We start from the raw sequence: 21,639 nt of genomic DNA on the forward strand, positions 1-21,639 counted from the left end.
TAAGGATTTAAAATGTAGCTTGCTTGTAGTTTAGTTTCAGTATGTTCCTTAACAATGATGAAATGTTTTGTGTAATAGATTCTGAAGCTAACAGCCACAAGACTCCTATAGATCTTTACCAAAATGATTAAGATTTTGTGCTGTGTCGTTGCGAAGTTAAAACAGGAAAAATATTAAAGTTTATTCCCTGCCTTTTCTTTCATCATAAAAAAGGGAAGCAAGATTGACCTGCATCCTGTGCTTAGAGTTGCATTTCCAGGGCATTCAGAAGTAAGCAGGAAAAGTTAAATAACTGATTAGACATATGGAGCTGTTTATTCTGATTTCATTGGGAATTTGCGGAGAACTGTCTCAAGAGGAATATCTCATCCTTGTGGAGCAATGTAGCTCTCTGTTCTTCCTGTTTTGTAAGAAGAAATCTATAACATGACAGGTAAGCAAGATGATAGTTTCAAGTTCCATTTCCTAATTAAATATCATGTTCAAATCCTCCTGGAGCTTTTAGTCTTATTAATGTTTCATCTTCCTTAGTATAACTGCCAGCAAGTTGGAATAAATCCAATAAAATATTTTACAGTTGTGGGGTGTTTTGTTTTTCTTTTCCTGTTGTTTGTTAAAAAAAATGTGGAATGAGAGAAGGAAAGATACCAATATTTTAAATGGTGGAGCTCATGACAGATGAAAAACCTCAGCCCTATAGAGATGTAACTTATTAGAACTGTCCTACTCTGAAAATATATTGTCATTAATATTTTTATCTTCTGAACACAGAACTTCTACTTCCTTATAATTAGACCAACTTATTCCAGATCACTCTGCCAAGTACTTTTTATATAATTTTGTAATTAATAGAAAAATAATATTTAATATATAATTTTTATATTCATATATGTAAACTTTTTTATTGAATTTAGTTTTCTGTCATAGTTCCTTCACCTTTCAAATGCACAACCTGGAGCTTTACATTTTTGTAAAAAAAGTGTTTGTTATTGTAGACAAGCATTTACAATAAGAGGTCAGTTATATCAATGGAAATGCTTTGCTTTTGTGTTGCCAAAGGAAAAAAAAAAAAAAAAAAAAAAAAAATTTTAAAAATTACAGTAAAAGTTAGATACTCACTTTCTCACTTTTATTTGTTTGTTTACATCATTGGTTTGTTTTGGTTTGGATTGGTTTGGATTGGATTGGATTTTTTTATTTTTTATTTTTTATTTTTTTTTCTGACATGAAGAGCTCTTTTGTTCTGCTTCTGAGACCTTGCTTTAATCAAAATCAAAAATTTTCTAATTTTAATGTTAACATCTGTTGACATATAAAATATATTTTACTCACATGCAGTGTAGAAATATTTAGAAAAAAAATTATATGTAGTGCAGTGATGGAAATAATGATAAACAGTTTTAAAAATTTATGAAGATCAAAGACCCTATTTCAAGGGCATCCCTGTTTTAGTCAAAACATGTTTACTGCTTTTCTATTCCATATTATTGCTAGATTTCATTTATATCAGAAATAAATAATTATTTAATTTCAGTTGTAAATAAATTATCTGTGTCAAAAGAAAGAATGTCATAGACTGTGTTTGCTCGTTGTTTTATATTTTCATTAAATTCATTTTAGGTCTTTGACATGTTTTATGAGTTTTACTTCTGATCACAGTAGCTTGGACGCTTGTTGTTTTTGTTGTTTCTTTTTTCTTCTTTCTTCCTCTGCTTATTGTGATTAGAAGGAGTGGTATTTTACCATATTCAGAGTTATCTCTTAATTTTAATTTACTCTTCATAAACTGTATATATTCACACCTGTGAATTTTCCATTTTGGAATATCTATAGTGGGTGTGAAGACTAAAATATGAGATCTACTAAATGCAACATATCAGATACTGGTTAGAGTTTGTTAGAATACTCAAAAATCCTACCTTGAAAAACTTGCACTCCTTTTCATTTTTAGGAACTCTAGATTTTTATTTTTTTCTACTTTGGAGATTAAGTTTGTAGGTCATAGAAAGTGTAACTAATACTGAAAGGAAGAGGAACATTAAACAAGGAAGGCAACTGCACAGGAGGGCAACTAAGATGGTAAAGGGTCTAGAGGGAAGACGCATGAGGAATGGCTGAAGTCACTTGGATTGTTCAGCCTGGAGAAGAGGAGACTAAGGTGAGACCTCATCGCAGTCTACAATTTCCTCACAAGGGGAGTGGAGAAACAGGCACTGATCTATTCTCTCTGGTGATAACTGATAGGACCTGAGGGAATGGCTTGAAGCTCTGATGGGGGAAGTTCATGCTGGATATCAGAACAAGGTTTTTCACCAAGAGGGTTTTTGGGCACTGGAACAGGCTCCCCAGGGCAGTGGTCACGGCACCAAGATTGCTGAAGTCCAGGAAGCATTTGGACAATGCTTTCAGAGTTGTGATCTGATTTATTTATTTATTTGTGGGGTGGTCCTTTGGAGATGCATGAATTAGACTTAATGATCCTTGTGGGTCCCTTTCAACTCAGATATTCTACAAAAAGGAAGAATGTTAACAGCAGGTCAGGGGTTGTGGAATAGGTGACTTGAAAATTAAACTGATATTCACATTTTAAAGAAAAGGTACAACACTGAATAAGCTTCCAGGATGGAGTGTAGTTGCACTACACAGAAGTTCCCTACGCCTCCAACTTTAGATGTTAATCACTCTGGGGGAACCTGGTGTGCTAACTCTACGAGGAACAGTACAGAGTGTAGAGCAGAGCGGAGACACCACGATTAGGTTCTTTGACAAGATGGAAACTTGATCTTGTGCACACCTAGACTGACAAGCTGCACATTTGCTACCCTGAGCCAACGACCTGTCATGTTTTTGACAAAATGCTGTACTCTAGTGAATGTTGCTCATTATGATATTATTATAATACCAAAACACACCTCCATCCCAAAAGCTACCTGCCTCCAAGTGTGACCACCCTTTACTGAGCTAGCACTCTGAATTTCTTGGAGCTGATACCTTTAAATGAAAGCAAGAAAACTGCACCAATTGTAACCAAGATATACATGACTAGAGTCACTCAAGCTGAACCTAAAAGACAGAAAATAATATAAACTGGCCTAAGAGAGAGGAGGTGTGATGGAAGATACCATTATGACTTCTGGAATCAGTTGACATGCTGAGTCTCTCTTTTCCCTGCATTGGGATGCCTTTGGGTAAGATTTGAACACTTAGTTATGCCAAGTGCCTCTCTGGGAAACTTAGAAATATCTATAGAGTCTTTGTACCTTTTAACGCATTAATAGCCAGACTGTGTTATTCATAGTTTTGGCATTTGAGTGTGCCAAATCACTGTCAGTCCAAAGAACCTGTGTATGTACTTATTGCCTGAATAAATTGCACTACTCATTAATCTAGCTGTGGTAGTGTAGTGGGTTTATGTGGCAAGGTTTTGGTAGCAGGGGGTCATAGGCGTGGCTTCTGTGAGAAGGATCTAGAAGCTGCCCCATGTTTGGTAAGGGCCCCACTGCTGACCAGAACTGAGCCAATAAGTGATGTTGTTTGAGCCTCTGTGAGAGCATATTTAAGACAGGGAAAAAAAACGCTGCGCCACACAGCAGCTGGGAGAGTGAGAAGAGTGAGGAACAGCCTTGCAGGCGCCAAGGTCAGCGAAGGAGGGGGAGAGGTGCTCCAGGCGCCGGAGCAGAAGTCCCCTGTGGCCTGTGGTAAGGACCATGGTGAAGCAGGATGTCCCCCTGCAGCCCATGGAGTACCACGGTGGAGCAGGGTTCCATACTGCAGCCTGTGGAGGAGACCACGGTGGAGCAGGTGGCCCTGCACTGACGGAGACTGCGGCCTGTGGAAGACCCCTGCCGGAGCAGATTCCGGGCTGGACCTGCAGCCCATGGAGAGGAGACCACGCAGGAGCAGGTGACCTGGCAGGAGCTGCTTCCCGTGGGGGACCCAGGTTGGAGCAATTTGCTCCTGACAGATGGACCCCGTGGTACGGACCCATATCTGGAGCAGTTCTTGAGGAGCTGCTGCCTGTGGGAAGCCCACGCCAGATCAGTTCAGCAAGGACTGCATCCCGTGGGAGGGACCCCACAGCACAGGGGACGAGAGTGATCGGGAAGGAGCAGCAGAGAAGAATTTCTATAGGCTGACCATAACCCCCATTCCACTGTTCCCCTGCGCCACTAGGGGGGAGGAGGTGGAAGAGGGTGGATGGGGGGGAAGATGCTTTTGGTTTCTTTCCTTTGTTTCTCACTTCTCTAGCTCGTTAGTAATAGGCAATAAATCTTACTATCTTACTATCTTCCTATGCTAAGTCTGTTTTGCCTGTCACGATAATTACTGTGCGATCTCCTCGTCCATATCTCAACCCTTGAGCCCCTTTCATGGTATTTTCTCCCTGTTCCTCTTTGAGGAGGGGGAGTGAGAGAGCGGTTGTGGTGGAGCTCGGTCGCCCACCCGAGTAAAACCATCACAGGTAGGTCTCATTGAACATGACCAAACTCTTTAAGTGTGGCTGTGGTACTTCATGGAGTGTGACCAGAGTGAGGGTATGCTATGTTATCTATGAATAATCGTGATAGTTCAGTACCCTGAACGTGACTAGGCTTATAATGGCTACTAATTGGCTACACCCCTTAATGCAACAGTGGTTTCCTCAGTATTGGTCAGAAATATCTGGAGTGCCGGGTCAAGTTCTAGGTTTTCAGTAAAACAGAGATATAGGTATCTTAGATCAATTCCAATATAACAGTTTGAAACATCTAACATATAAGGAGAGGCTGAGAGAGATGGAACTGTTCAGCCTGAAGAAAAGAAGGCTCAGAGGTACTTTATCACTGTGTAATGATAAGATGGAGATACTCTTCTCAGTAGTATCCCGTGATAGGACAAGAGATAGGGCACAAGTTTAAATATAGAAAATTCCATGTAAGCATAAGCAAATACGTTTTCACTGTGAAGAGGGCAAAACAGTTGAACGGGTTTCCCGGGGGGGTTATGGAGTCTTCTTCCTTGGAGACATTCAAAACTCAACAGCACATGTAACTGAGAAATACACTCTAACTGACGCTGCTAAATGGACTAGATGATCTCAGGAGGTCCCTTATGATTTCAGCTATCTTATAATTCTGTGAAAATAAATAAATAAATTAATTAATTAATTAAAGTTGTCATTCTGTTTCTATTGTTGATTTGAAACTATTATAAATTTTGTAATATAGGAAAAAAATAAATGTTTTCAGTCAGGGCAATGTTTTCCACTATGAACTGTATTTCCAATGTGAAATGTAATTCTCCTTAAAAAATCCATGCACAAATTTTTAAAGATGATTTTTTCACTTAGAAGAAAATAGATATTCTTGAAGATTTTTTTATTTTTTTCCTGTAGAAACCAATTAAAATAAATATCCTGATTGGAATGGTAGCCATGTCAGAAATTCAACACTTGCATAAAGAAATCAATGAAGTAAATACATATTCAGGACTGAAAATCCCAAGTCTTTTTCCTAACTTATAATTCTGCTAAAGTGGAATGTATTTCTTTAGAAAAAGTATATTTATATATTTCCTTATAAAAACATATATATTAATTGTGGTTTTATAATTATATAAATTTATCTGTGATAGAAAATTATGGAAAATTCCTAACAAGATTCAAAAACATGACCAGTAAGGTTCAATGGGACTATCCTCACGCCCAGTAGTAAACGCCACTGAGCTACCTATATTCCCATAACTAGATTTTTTAATGAGACAGCTTTTTTTTTTTTTTTCCTTTTTTTTTTTTTTCCAGACCTATGAAAGGAAATAATTTTATTTTTAAAATGTGATATATCATTAATTTTTATGAAGTCATTCACCTGAGTCTTTCAGAATCCAGCAGCAATAACTTATGAATTTGAATAAACATTCGCATTTTCAGTGCATTTAAAGTAAAGAGGTTAATTCAGTCCTCCCTGTGGAGTTATCTTTTAGTTCCAGAAATAAAGTCCAATTTTATTTATCCATTTATTTATTTTAAACAATGCTCTCCATCTTTTTCTTACTACTATACAAGCAACAAGATCCCATTTATCCCAGCTTTACAGATAAACTCATAGCACTGACATTTTTAAATTGAAATTTAAATACTAAATTATTCTTCAGCTTTTTATACTGTTCATTTTTCTTATTTTATGCAGGAATTCACCAACAGTACTCTTCCTCTTTTCATATACATTGTCTATTCCATGCAAACTGCATAAAAGTTTCCTTGTGATATTAGTGGGTCTTTAAAGTTATACCATGATCTTAAAATGTTATTATGCATTTTTTAATAAACTTTGATGAAAATGACAGATCATTGAGGGAAATGTTCTAGAAACACAATAATTGAGAAGTCCTGAGTAGCTTCTTTGAATACTTCAGTATATTCTTAAACACATAAAATAATTGTCACGTGGAGCTGCATATTACTTTATAAAAACTAACTGTAAACTGTAGATTATGTTGTTTATGGTTTCCCTTTTAACTTGTCTGAACAACCTGTTCAGACAGTTATCTGTTCAGATAGTTATCTGTTCCAAAAGTAAATACCCTGTAACAAAAAAAAGTTGTTCAGACTAAACAATATTTATGTGCATATCATAGCAGTTTCATTCTAATAATTATTTTTTTCTCATAATAGGAGCTTGTGAATAACTTAATCATTATATTCTCTTAATTCTCTCTATAGAGTTCTATGTATATAAAAAAGCACAGGATTATTAAGTCCATCATTGTTGTCATTTCCTATTGTTCTTTGTACAATTAAATAATGTAGATTGAATGAGCAGCCTGAGGTCTTGGATTTGAGTCTACATTTTTTTTAAAAAAAAGAAAGCTATTTGAAATCTGTGTTCCATTTGTTTTGTCAGATGATATAATGTTGTCATTTAGCTGTCTGACACCTGGTTGATGCTACTTTTCTAAAACAATGTCTGACTTTACTAGGTAATAAACTACATGCTGATTAGGACTTGGGACTATTTTCCAATGTTTCAGTTTATTATCAGTTAAAATATTTTTTATTAATTTATTAATTTTTCCATACACATGTAATAAAATGTTTTCAATAAAAACAGCAGATGATGGACTACAGGACCATTGCTGATTTATTTTCATAACTTTAAAATAAAAGAAACACACAGAAACATTTCTGAAGACCAGAAAACTATTACATGCAGTCCAGAAAAGAAACGGAATCAAGTGTTATAAAGGGTGGTTGTAGCCAATCTGCTAAAAGAAAGTCATTCTTTAACAGTGTTAATTAATCACTGCATATTTTTGCCTAGAGGCAAAAGATCATTCTGTGTAATAGTAAATCCTAAGTGCACACAATTTCAAACAGCCCAATTCCTGTTAAAAACAAACTTCTCCCAGCTAGACATAACCATAGACATTGCCAGGTTTTTCATATAGTTAAGACAAACTGTGAAAAACACCGTGGGGGTTGGGGGGGAGAGGGGGGAACAAAACAAAACACAACAAAAAAAAAAAAAAAGGAAAAAAAAAAAAAAAAAAAAAAAACTGTGTAAACTAGTCTTCTTTCATCCAGATAAAATGTTGGATAAGCAATTAACCAAACATCACTGTAACATCAAGACAGAAATGAATAACAGGGGGGTCCATGAATCTAAGATAGTCACAGAAAGCAAACAGAAAAAGCAAAAAAATAAGCAGATGTTTTAGAGTTATGTATAATACAGACCACATTTATCACTGTCCTGGTTTCAGTTAGGACAGAGTTAATTTTCCTCCTAGTAGCTGGTAGGGTGCTATCTTTTGGATTTAGAATGAAACTAATGTTGATAACACGCTAATGCTTTACTTGCTGCAGAGCAGTGCTTACACCAAGCCAAGGACTTTTCAGCTTCTCACTCTGTCCTGCCAGTGGGCAGGCTGGGGGTGCAGCAAGAGCTGGGAGGGGACAGACCCAGGACAGCTGACCCAAACTGGCCAAAGGAGTATTCCATACCATCTGATGTCATGCTGAACAGTATGTCAGGGTGGCTAGCCGGGGTGGGGGGGGCGGCTGCTTGGGGATAGTCTGGGCATTGGTCAGCGGGTGGTGAGCAATTGCATTGTGCATCACTTGTTTTGTACATATTATTATTATTATTATTTTATTTTCCTGTCCTAATAAACTGTCTCTATCTCAACCCACAGGCTTCAGGCTCTCCATCCCAGAGAGGGAGGGGGGGGAGGTGAGCAAGTGTCTGTGTGGCGTTTAGTTGCCGGCCGGGTTAAACCACAACAATCACTAACAGGAGACAACATGTTCAAGTCAGCAGATGTGAAGTAGTCTATAGAATAAATATAAACATCTGTATCTAAAATATGTACAGAAGACATATGTCACACTCTGTGAGATACTGGTTCATGTGATAGCCACATATTCGTGAATGGAAGCTGCCAGTGAATCAATGATAAATAATAGGTTTAGGAAATTTAAACACAGCTGGATGTTCCAAATAAATTGGGAAGCCTGAACTGAAACAGCAGGAATAAATGTGTATACCTGGTAAGCACTGGGAAAATAAAAAATAAAATAAAAAGCAATAAGCAATAACATTTAAGTAAAAGGTATAAAAACTGTAAAATAAAGCATCTGTAGACAGTTATTCAGAAAACATATGAAGAATTAAAATGGAAAATAAAAATTAAAACTAACAAATAAAACACCACTACCAACAACAAAACACCAACAACAAATGTAAATGTTAGCATATCAAAATCCCAGCCTTAAGAAAAAATAATATAATATAAACATTTCACTTAGGAATTTCAAATAGCAATCATACCTCATGAAGTTCCAGTTTAACTGAAAACTATTTCATGAATAAAAACTTAAAAAATACTATAGATTTTTATGTTGTTTATCCTGCTAATAGGAATGAATTCCAAAACATTGCTTTGCTCGTACACACAGCTTTTGCTTTACCCAATAAACTGTCTTTAACTCAATCCATGAGTTCTTGCACTTTACTTTCCTGATTCTCTCCTCCATCCCACCTGGGAAGAGTGAGCAAGCAACTATGTGGTACTTAGCTGCCTGCAGGGTCTAAACCCCAATAAGCTTGTAACTTTCAATATCTGCCTAAGTCTGGAGGCAGATAGATCTTAGATGCAAAATAAACAATAGATAAATTAATTAAAATAAGAAAGAGAGAGAGAGAGAGAGAGAGATTTAATTCCATAGAAGTGTTCAAATCACAGTTTGTTTGTTTGTGTTTTTTGTTTGTTTGTTTGTTTGCTTGCTTGCTTGTTACTTGGTTGTATTTTTTTGCTTGTCAAGTTCTTTTTTAAGAGGTATAAGCCAGAGACAATTTGCTGAAAAAGAGAAGTTCAAAACCTGTCTGGAAAAACAAAAGAGAGAATACAGCTAAGATAACCCATCTTCCTCCTACAATGAAGATGGTATAGCATATTTCAATATCAAGTTATTTATTAAACAAAAAAGAAAAACAAATAGAACAAGAACAAACAAACAAAAGAACACACCATTGCAAAAATATATTGCAATAAAGTAACATAAAATATGAAGTTCTGTGCAAAAGTCATCGTCTAACTGGACAGGTATTTTCTCCTCTTGATAAGCAACAGGCTATCTGCACTACAGCAAAATGTAAATAGAATGTCCAATGATAGCAGGCTTGTAAGGAAGCTAAAATAAAAATAAGGAGGTGTGGTGGCTTTACCCAACTGAGCAGCTGAGCTGTGCCACAACCACTCTCTCACTCTCTTTCCTTCTCAAAGGAAAAGGAGAGAAAATACAATGGAAATGGCTCAAAGGTTGAGATAAGGACACAGAGATCACTCAACAATTATTGTCACAGACAAAACAGATTCAGCATAGGGAGATTAATATAATTTATTGCCTATCACTAGCAGACTAGAACAGTGAGAAACTGAAAGCAAACAAAAAACACCTTCCCCTCACCTACCCTCTTCTACATGGATTTTGTGGACTGTTATCTTCAAAAGCTGCCCTCCCAGCAAACCAGGAAACAGGGTTTGTGCTTTTTGTTGGTGTTTTGTTGTTGGCGGTGGTGTTTATTTTTCTTTTTTTCCTTTTTTTTTTTTTTTTCTGTATAGACATTCACTTGTATGTAAAGATAGTTTGATAGTTTGAAGCATTTTAGAGTTTGATTTTGTGTGTGTGTTTTTATGTTTCTACTATTTGTTTTTGAGCTTGAATGTAGCAATTTATGGAATTTTCTACAAATTCAAAGATCATGTTTTTCATAAATGTACATAAATATTTCAAGTGGAGCCCAAATTGACCTTGAATGTATTCATTCTAGAGAAGCAAATCAAAGTCAAATTGTGTTTCATTTCTGATTTGTTGAATACATTTGGTCAGGTACAGTACCAAAATTCATTAAAACAAAAAAAAATTTAAAAAATAGTGCATCATGTTTCCATCCATAAATTTCATTTTATCTTCTTAAAGTTCTTTTATCTGAAAGTTTATTATCATCCTAATTTCTTCCATTTCTGATGGAGTCCCTAATTTTTAGATCAAAAGAACATAAATTGTTTGTTTTTTGTTGTTGTTGTTGTTTGTTTGTTTGTTTTTTGCATTCAACAGTAAAGCAACCCTTAAGTATATGAGTATGTGCTAGGTTAAAACTGGCCAACAGTCAGTTTGTTTACTCACTCTCCCATGGAACATGGAGAAAAAGAAGAAGAGCAGGAAATCTCGTTCATTGAGATAAAGATGGTTTAATAGGTGAAACAAAAGCTGTGCAAGCAAAGAAAATAAGGTAACAAATCCATTCACTACTTCCTATCAGCAGTCAGATGTCCATCCATACCCTGGAAAGCAGGGCTTCAACATGTGTAATAGAAAAATAAATATTATTATTATTAATGCTGCTTTTTTTCCCTGAGCTTTTGTTGTTGAGCAGTCTGCTCATATATATCCTATACACTATGGAATATACCCTGGGTCAATCTGAGCTGTCACTACTGTGTCCCCTCCCAGTTTCTGGTCTACACCCAGCTTAATCACTAATAATGTGGAGGAACCAGAGTGGAATAATAATAATAATAATAATAATAATAATAATAATAATAATAATAAATGATGCTGTGCAAGCACTGCTCAGTAACAGACAAAACATTGGCATGTTATTGATACAGTTTAGTCACAAATCTAAAACAATGGTGCACCTGACAGACTTTTATGAAGAAAATTAACTCTACTCCAGCCAGACCCGGTACAGGGTATTTATCATTTATTATTTTACTTAAACAGAGTAAACTTCAAAAGCAGCTAATGATGAGTCTACCATCACTACTTATAATAACACATGAGTTTATCAAAGATTATTACTAATGAATTGTGCAAGCAACTATTAAGTGTACACAACAGTATGTCCATAGAATAACAGAGCAATTTGTTTAACAAGATGATACAAAGCCGGTAATTCATATTTCCAGTGTCTTTTCAGCATACTATTAACTAACCATGACCACAATTATATAGTAAAGAATACCAGTTTCAAGCAAGATGAAGAATGAGTTTTTGTGTGCTGTTCACTGTTTGATTGTCTTATGGATTAATAAAACATATAACAGAATTCCTGAAACAAAGAAACAAACAAAAATGAATGAACAAACAAACGAATAGTTGCCTTGCTGAGAATGTTACATTTCCATGGTAATATAAATATGAATTTCCTAATAACAACTTAAAGCAAATCTCAGAATAGCAAAATCAGAGAATATTTCTGTGAAGCTGAGACAAGCACTTTGGATAAACTAAAGGAAAAGATAGTGTAAAAGGTTGGGAGAATAGGCATTGTAATAAATGTACATTTAATATAATCCATAAATAAAAGGCTTTTGGACAACACAGCTTCTTGTGGTGAAAATGCTCTTAATCATTTGTAAGGTTTAGAGATGTGTCTTTTATTGCTTTGCATGAAAGTTCTTTAATAGTTTGAAATCACCAGAACAAGTTCTAAGTGACCCTAATAACAAAGAGTTACTTCAGTTTAAAACAAGAATTGCAATTCAAGCCACTAAGAGAATGGGAGTTCTACTCTAAGACAGAAACATAGGAAAGAACTCTGAGTGAGATCATGTTTATGAAGCTAGAGGTCAACATCACAGTGAGTCTAGAAACTGATATCATATATGACTTATAATTTTGGAAAATATTGGAGTATAAGGGAGATGTTGACTTTTTAACCTTACCAAAGGAAATGCCAGAACAGTGATGAGAATGTAGATTACCTAATTTACAACATTCCACTATAGCCATTAAACTCCTTTTAAGAGCATTATTTCAACTAATGGAAAACCATTAACTTTTCAGCATGTCATTTAATATTAGAAGAGCTGATCACTACAGAACTATTGAGTTCCTACAGCACATTTTTTATGGCTCTTAATTAGGGTTATGTCCTCAAATAGTCATAAAAACTATGCCTCTCCTGCTTTAAGTTCCTTGGGTCACAGACTCTTAAAATGCTAACATAACTCTGCTAGTTGATATTGCCTTCTGACTCCAAGTGAAATTTTCCTCTCAAGTGACTGTATTGTCTTTTTTTTTTTTTTTTTTTTTTTTTTCTGTATTAAGGGATATCATGTTAGTTTACACTTTATCATTGCAAATTCATTGACCTTCATGATGCTAAAGTTTATAGTTTCCAATGCTCAAATATACTAGTATACAAAATGCAATTCCAAATAAATAATTGACAGTTGGCAGTATGTAGATTATTATTAATAATAATTAAGTTCAGTACTCCTTCTTTTTAAATGAAATAACTGCACATTTTTTCACTTTCAATCATTGTACTTTTTAAGCATTACCTTATGAACTGATCAGTTGGAACTGATGGTCCTTGTGGGTGCCTTCCAACTGAGGTTATTCTATGATTCCATGATTCTGTGATCTATGAACTTAAAACTGTCACCATCCAATTCTTCAGTATCTAAAGATCTGACATTTAATATATATAATGAATATACATATATACAGCTGAGAGACCAGGATGTTCATGATTTCCTCTGATGTGCTCAGCATCAGTTCTCACTAAAACAGGTCCTGAGATGTAACATGATTTTTAGAACTGAGCTCAGAATCCTGAAATTACAACAGCATTAATGAAAACAAACAAACAAACAAACAACAACAACAACAAAAAACCTTCAAAACAATTGTGTGCTTTTGATATCTCAGTCTCTTTATCCAGATTTTAAGTGAAGAGTACCCACATTCCACTTACTTCATGTTGTTAGTGACAATAAGTCATTTTAGAAAAATCTTTATTTAAATTTTAGAAACAAACAAACAAAAACACCCTTTGAGTCAATTTCTAGTTAACAAACCCATCACTGAACCCTAGGGAACAATATTTCCTTTTGAAGGAAGTTTTGACAAATTTGACAATTCTATTTCACAGTATCACAAAATTAAGAGTTGGAAGGGAACTACTAAGTCTAACCTCCCTACCAAAGCAGGGTCAGCTACAACAAGTTACCCAGGACTGCATCTAGTTGGATTTTGAATATTTCCACAGATGGAGACTCCACAACCTCTGGGCAATATCTTCCACTGTTGGATCACTCTTACAGTACTCTTACTCTTACTCAGATTGAATTTCATATTCTTTAATTTGTGTCCTTTGCCTCTTTTCCTGTCAGTGAATACTACTGGGAAGAATCTGGCTCCTTGATCTTCATTATCTCTCATCAGATATTTATATATTGATGAGATCCTCCTGAGCCTTTGCTTCACTTGGCTGAACAGTTCAAGTTCTCTTTCTTTATCAGAAAGATGCTCCAATCCTTTCATCATCTTCACAGCCCTTAGATGGACTCTTTGTTGTACTGAGGAGCCCAGAACTCAATGAAGCACTGCAGATATGGATTCAACAATGCTCATCTCTCTTTAACTGATGTCAGTGTTCTAACAAAATCAAGGAAGCTGTTGGTTTTCTTTGCCATGACGGGCTCCTCAGTGGCTCATGGTCAGCTTGTCCACTAAGATTCTAAGACAAAGTCAAAAAACCTGACCAATTAATATTAACAAAGACAATAAACAGAAACAAGCCTGGTAAGTCCTTTATTTATATATAATTTAATTTATAAAAGAAAAACAAGAGACTTGTTTTAGCAAGTAATTTGTCAATAATTTATCCAAATTTCTTGCTGAGCAAGGTATGTATTGTTTTTATTTTTGAATAACAGAGAAAATAAATAAATAATAAAATATGGTATGTTTCTATAAGTCCTAGAGCTCTTTATTTGTCAATATTCTTATCCAAGTATTAAATACATATTAAAAATAAATGTTGTTTTCATCCAGGTGCTTATTCCAGTCACTGATTTATTTATTTATTTATTTATTTATATACAACTTACACTAAAGCTCCTGCAGTTTATATTGTCAAAGTAATATCTTATGACTAGGTTTTCAGCAATGTTTAACTGTGCAATCAGAAACAGAATACAGGACCTATTTCTTGTTAGTTTTCATTTATTTATCTATCTGTGAGAAAGTCAAACATTTCATATAAGTCTAACCACACATTTGAATGAAAGAATCACTAAGCTCATTAAGATTTTATTTATTTATTTTCATTAACTTTAATTAAAATTAAAATAAAATCATCCTTTAATATAAGAATTATTTCAGGGAGTGATCATTATTGTTGAAGTTAATATCTGATCATCAAAACTTTAATTTCTTTTCTTTTTTCTTTTTTTTTTTTTTTCTTCTCTTTCATACTTTCAGATTTCCACTGTTTTCATAGACACTTTTAGGACATGATTCATCTGATGTGGACAGGAATGAGATGAATCACTGAAGGGAGTCTGGGCTACCTCAAGTTTATATATCCCTGTAAACAGCTATATTTGGTTAAATAACTCTCATCCATACAGCATGCTTAGTTTTGTTTCATTTTCCATTGAGACTATTTTAGATTACAGTAGCTGTTTAAACAGTTGAGATGCATTGGCTTAATGGGCACTTCAGGGAAAACATTGGAAGTAGATAAATGCATTAGTATGTATCTAAACACAAGGAAGGCCTAAACTAGGGAGCAGAGTAAATGGAGAGAGGGAGAGGGGAAGGAAAAATGAATAAAGGAGAGAATGTTAGCAAGAGAATCAAAATGTTCAGCATTTTGTCTATAGTCCATTGTCACATACTCTTTCTCGAGGGAGTAGCAGATTTGGGAAAAGAACAAAACTGTCATATTGAATATTCTGTATGTTTTCAGATCTCTTGGACTGAATAATAGGGTCAGACCTGTATAATGCTATCTTGTATTTTAAAACAGATGACTTAAAATAGTGAGAAGACCTCTTTTGGGACAGGGTGACCCTAGAACCTGCATGCGACAGATGTCATCATAACCCTGTGATTATGCTATTATTAAAAGTTATTAATCTAATCATTAGAATTCAGGGGAGAAAACATGAATTTATAGAGAGAATGTGGTGACAAAATATTAATTTCTCCATGGACTGAAAGTCTGAGATGAAATTACTTCAGATTTCTGTGTGTCTACATTTTCATGGTGATGAGAATATTTTCAGGGAATAGCGAAAATTAAGTAATCCTGAATGATACCAACTGACTCAATGCAAACTGACATAGGATCTTCTCTGTAAGCACGCTGATAGCCTGTAGTTACTTTTTAGGTTTACTTACATTCCCTGGATCCAGAAATTACTTCACTATTTTGTCCCAGTCTGCACTTTGCTTCCTATTCCATCTTGACAGTACTGGAGGTACTCAGCTTCTCAAGAAGTGTGTCTAATCCAACTTGCCGCCTTTATAAATTGTTTTTCTCATGAGACTTAAAGGAAAAAGAAAACAAATACAAACAAGAAAAAAACTACAGGGATTTTTATGTGTATCTATAAAATGAACAAAATCACAAGTTGCAGAATCTATTTCTAAACAAAGGAGATTAGAAACATTCCTTACATGCACTGGAAGAAGATTTGAACAAATGCTCATAGAACTATGTATTAAGGACAATTCTGGCTTCAATATGTATTTTTATTATATCTCATAGTCTTACTGGATATCCTTACTTATTTTTCTTGTCATTTGACAAATATGGAATAACACTGAGAAACACACCAATACTAGCAAAGATAATGAGTGCTTTGTGGGACCATGTAAGGCAAATTATTTAAATAATATTAGTAATTACTTCTAATATTAGACATACAGCAGTAATCCCAATCTAATTGAATCATCACAGGCTTTCTTTATACTACTGGAATGGGAAATATGCACTACTGGAAATTGTTTCTGTTAAGAGGAGTTAAGAGTGGGACTGTCTCTTCTAGCATCCTGAAACCAGGACTGTGCCTACCCGACTGCTGGAGCCCAGTACCTGAAGCCATGAGGTCTCTGATCATGTTGAGAGCTGCAGCTGCCACTTTCCCATTTGCAGGTTCAACCAGTACTGATGCTGGGGACCTATCCCAGAGACACTCAGACACACAGGACACTGCCACAAACTGCCACAGACCAGGTGTTGCCTTCACACAACAGGCCTCACACAACATCATGAACATCCCAGTCCCAGGCTGGCACAGACAACAGCTCCATGGTGCAGGCATGCACACACCCCTCCAGGCTCACCAGCACACACACACTTGTGGGTGAACTTAACACTGGCACAGCCCCTCTGCCCTCCTGGCAATCCTGCCTCCAGCCCAGCCCATCTCACCCATCCCATAGGTCCCCTTCCTGCTGGCTTCTCCATTGTGGGGTTTGCCAGCAAATGCACACATACCCTATGCACACCCAGTTTGGGGCAAACACAGAAGCTGCCCCCAGCAGCCAGCACCAAGCACAAGGGCTGTGACCCATGGCCCTGCTACAGCTGCTGGCATGGAGCCTTCACTCACCTCACTCAGCCCCAACTTCAAGCAGCTGGTTTGGGCACACATACTGCTCCTGCTCCTGGGGTCTGAAGTCTGAAGACCCACACCTTCTCTAGTAGCTGACTCTGAGATCTCACTGGCTTTAGTAGATGACACCAGGGGCACCTACACCTTTGGCCTGACTCCAGGAACAGGCACCAATTTCCCTTCAAATACACAGAGTTTTCTTCAGTACCTGGCACTTAGTTGCTGCACCACACATACACTTGGGATAGAGCAAGAATATGCAGAGAGATTAATAAGAAGATATAAAAAGATAGGACAGATTGTAGTGATCTGGTGCAGGATGTCAGAATCAAAGACAAGCAGGCTGACCAGACTTTTTTTTTTTTTTTTTTTTTTTTTTTTTTTTTTTTTTAACATGCAACTGGCCCTCTTATACCTGCTTCTGTCTGTTCACACTACCTTGTTGCTCTTGGCCCCCCTTTCTCCTGTACATTGTCTCATCAGTTAGCATGGTCTCTCCAGCCCCTGCAACATCCTGGACCCCTAGGTTTGCATTCTTATCAGTTGGAAAGTCCTGGTTTGCCTACATGAACCTGGGAGCCCCTCAGGTGGTAAGATTGACCAGGTTTGTTTCTGTTTTTAGTCTCTGTTAATGTTAATTAGTCAGGTTTTATGACTCTTATGTGTTTGTCCCCCTCCCTTTCCTTTTTCTCCCAGCTGAAAAAAAAATAAACATTTTCACATTGCACATGTGGCAACAATTAATGCCATTGACCAGGTTTGTTCTTATAATTTGTCAGTCATGTTTTTCTTTGCATGTTCTGGTTTATGTCACCTTTGTCTGGGTACCCTTAAAGAAACCACCTCCTTCTACATACCCTTACAGATTCATATCACAGAATCACAGAATAGTCTAGGTTGGAAGAGACCTCCAAGATCACTGAGTCCAACCTCTGACCTAACACTAACATATAATTTAAGACATTTTCATAGGATGTGATAAAATTTTCAGAAGGCTCTCTCACATAATATCTGAGTGCTCCAAAACCAGTAATGGACATGGACTGTGCTGCAAACTATTCACAAGCTGGTAGAAGCGATTATAAAAGGAATACCACTACTCTGCTACAGAACTGTCCTGGTGTTAAATACTTAAACCAAAGAGGCAGCTGAAGCACTGGAACCTTATGCCATTTTCTCACTCCCCACCTTTGTTTTGAACTGTTCCAAATAGGTCTCTCAAGGAAAAATTTGTGTCCAAATTTACTAAGGGGTTATCTGTAAATAGTGTGAATATATGCCAGACAGCACTACTTGATCTTGGAGACAGGATTTGGTTTCTGTCTGTCATTTAGTGCCAAAAATGTAAATACCATGTATACTTAAATAGTGATTTTTGCTGGACTGAAACTTTGTAGGAGATGAAATGTCAGGTGCAGAGAAAGTCAGTACAGTTGCCTAGTTAAAAAGATAATCATAGAATCATTAAAAGGCTATATTTTACATTATTTATAAGTGTTAAGATGCAGGAAATAAATAAAAACTGTAGGACTTTAAATGAAATGAAGCTATGACAGGTAAGATGACTAAATGATTTGTGGACCATTGAGTATCAATTTTATATGAAAAACAAAACTGAGATTTGTCTTACAGTTTTTACATGGTTAGTGTTTACGGTTATTATAATAAACTGTTTTTATAAACAAAGAGTCACCTTTTGGAAATAATTAATTTGAGCTGTTTTAGAAAACCTTCAATATAGTATAAATTTCTGTCTATAATTAAGGAATGTTTATTTTTCTTCCCTGACTATAAAGGGACATTAACGTGATTGGTTTAGCTGCAAACTAATGAGTATCCTGCTAAGATATTAATGTACGAAAAATAGGTATAATGAAAGTGGAAAACCAAATAAGTAAACATCTAATCAAAGAAAACACATAAGGGAGTGTTTATAGATCTTTTATATTTTTGTGAAAGCTTGTTCTTCATTTAGCTATCACCTCTGAAATATCATAAACATTTACAATATTTCTATGAGTCACAGTATGTTTAGTGTTTCGGTATTTCATCCCCTTGATTATTTTAACCATCTTTCCATTTTCCCTAAGTCTTTGTTTTCTTCTGGAAATGAATGTACTGTTTTTTGCTGGGATAAAGTTAATTTTCTTACTAATAGCTTGTATGGTGCTGTGTTTTCCATTTAGGATGAAAATAATGTTGATAATTCACTGATGTGGTATTTGTGCAAAGGAGTGCTTACACTAAGTCAAGGCCTTTTCATCTCATACTACCTTGCCAGTGAGGAGGCTGGGGGTGCACAAGAATCTGGGAGGGGACACAACCAGGACAGTGGACCCAAAAGTGACCAAAAGGATATTATATGCCATATGACATCATGCTGACCAATAAAACTGAGGGAGTAGGCAGGGGGAAGGGGCACCTGCTGCTTGTCAGTGAGCAATTGCACTGTGCATAACTTGTTTTGTTAATTCTATTATTATTATTATTGTTAATATTTGTTATTTTTATTGTTATTATTATTATATGTCCTATTAAACTATTCTCAACCAACACAGGAGTTTTACTCTTTTTCTGATTGTCTCCCCCATCTCACTGTGTGGGGAAGGAGTGAACAAATGGCTGTGTGGTGCTTAGCTGCTTGTTGGGTTAAACCGTAACAATAAGTTCAGAAATAATACTCAAAGTGTTGGGTGCACACCAGGCTTTATATGAGGCAAATTTACTCTGTCTTGTTCTTAATATGTGAATTATGCGAATATAAATATTTATATCTAACTTAAGATCTTGTGGTTTTCAAGGATCTTAGTAAGCCATCGAAGAGTAAGTAGCTTATCTGAATGTCTGTTCATAATAGAAGAGTTGAAGTTAAACAATATCAACGATCCTTTATTCATTTAAAGAGAAATGTGAGTGGGTTATTGACAAGTAATAAAGAAGCATATTTATCAAGGATTATCCCAGATATAAAATTATATTTACATTAAGTGCTCAAAGACAAAAAAAAAAAAAAAAAAAAAGTATATATGTGTGTAGATGGAAAGGATCCTAAAAGAAACAACAGAAAAAGAAATCCATCAAAATCAGACTAAACCAAACCACTACCAACAACAACAAAAAAGCCATCCAGTACTGGTGAGGCTAAACCTGCAATACTGGGTCCATTTCTGGCAAAGTTTCCAGAGAGGTTGTGGAATCTCCGTTCTGGGAGGTCTTCAAAAGCCATGTGGACATGGTTCTAGTCAAGTGGGTCTAGATATCCTTGCTTGAGCATGGGTATTGGACTAGATGACCTCCAGAGATTACTTCTAACATCAGCCATTCTATGATTACGTAAATATTGCATTAATAATTCACAAGAAATAGTGTTTCATTTTGTCTATTGAAAAACAAAACAAAACAAAACGCTTTTACAAACTTGTCCTTCACAGAATATTCTTTCATGATTATAAATGATACCATTCAATAAAATAAAATAACCATTTCATTTTTATTTTTATTTTTCTACAAACAGTGTATTTGCTCAAATATGTATTGAAGTATTTGCTTAAATATGTATTCTGATAGTCACAGTATGCGGAACTATTTGTCTACTTAAGTGCAAAATGCATATGATACATAACAATAATATTTGTCAAGTTTTAGCAGAAGCAAATGAGTTTTAGCTAAAAGATTGTATTATTTGTGCTTATTTATTATTAGAGTGCACATCGTCATAATGAATTCTGCATGCAATGTGTGATTTACTTTAAAAAGCAAGCAAACAAAAAAACTTTCTTCATTAGAAAATAAAATGAAGTGAAAGTTAGAAAATGTTTTCTGTTCATTGCATGTAAGTTACAAATGAAACACTTTCTTGTTATTTCTTGACTACAGTAGGGTCATTAAAACACCAAAACATGTCACCTTCTGAGCAACAGAGTTCACAGCATTTAAAACTGTATTTTCAGAAGTGTAGGGAAGATTAAATAAACAAATTTATTATTTAAAATTTCCATATAATACCATATACAATTATTAAGATAAAAGAGATTTCACATGAATATCATGTTTTCTGTGAGTGGACATTGATAGCTTTTCATTGAAGGAACTGTGGTTCCTATTTATTCCATTGATTTTTTGTCACTTAACAATGATTTTTTAAGTTACATGAGGATTTGTCTTAAACTCTCCCTTTTGTTTATGGTACAATAAAGAACATTCCAAAGGGTAAATAAACTGAGTATCCCAGTAGTTCACTGGAAATGCCTGTCTTTTGTCCAGTGAATAAAGAGAGATTCTATGATCTGGGGTCCTGTGAAGAAATATACATCAGATTTAGGGCAGATTTTTCTTAAAACTATTAGCATATTTTTATTTATTTATATACTTTTTTACTTATTTATTTTTAATTACTCTACCCCAAAACAGGGAGTTAGCTTACAGTTAAATTGAATGGATGATCAGGTGTCAAATTCAAGACTTTATAGATGTACTCAGGAACAGTATCTATTCTAATAAATGAAACAAAATCATTCATGTCTTACTTTCTGCACTTGACAAATAAAATGGCATAGCTTGTGCTTATACTACTGACTGTTCTTCTCTACTAAACTAAGATAGCTTTTTAAATACTTACTAATGCATTTTGCCAGTTCTTTGAACAGTTCTCAGGCATTGAACAACAGTTTTGGTCCCATTTAATTTACTAATACAGAAGTAGTCACATGAAAGCCTGAGTGGTACAAAATTCCAAAC

Source organism: Oxyura jamaicensis, chromosome 1 (assembly GCF_011077185.1).
Source record: "Oxyura jamaicensis isolate SHBP4307 breed ruddy duck chromosome 1, BPBGC_Ojam_1.0, whole genome shotgun sequence".
Lineage (NCBI taxonomy): Eukaryota > Metazoa > Chordata > Aves > Anseriformes > Anatidae > Oxyura > Oxyura jamaicensis.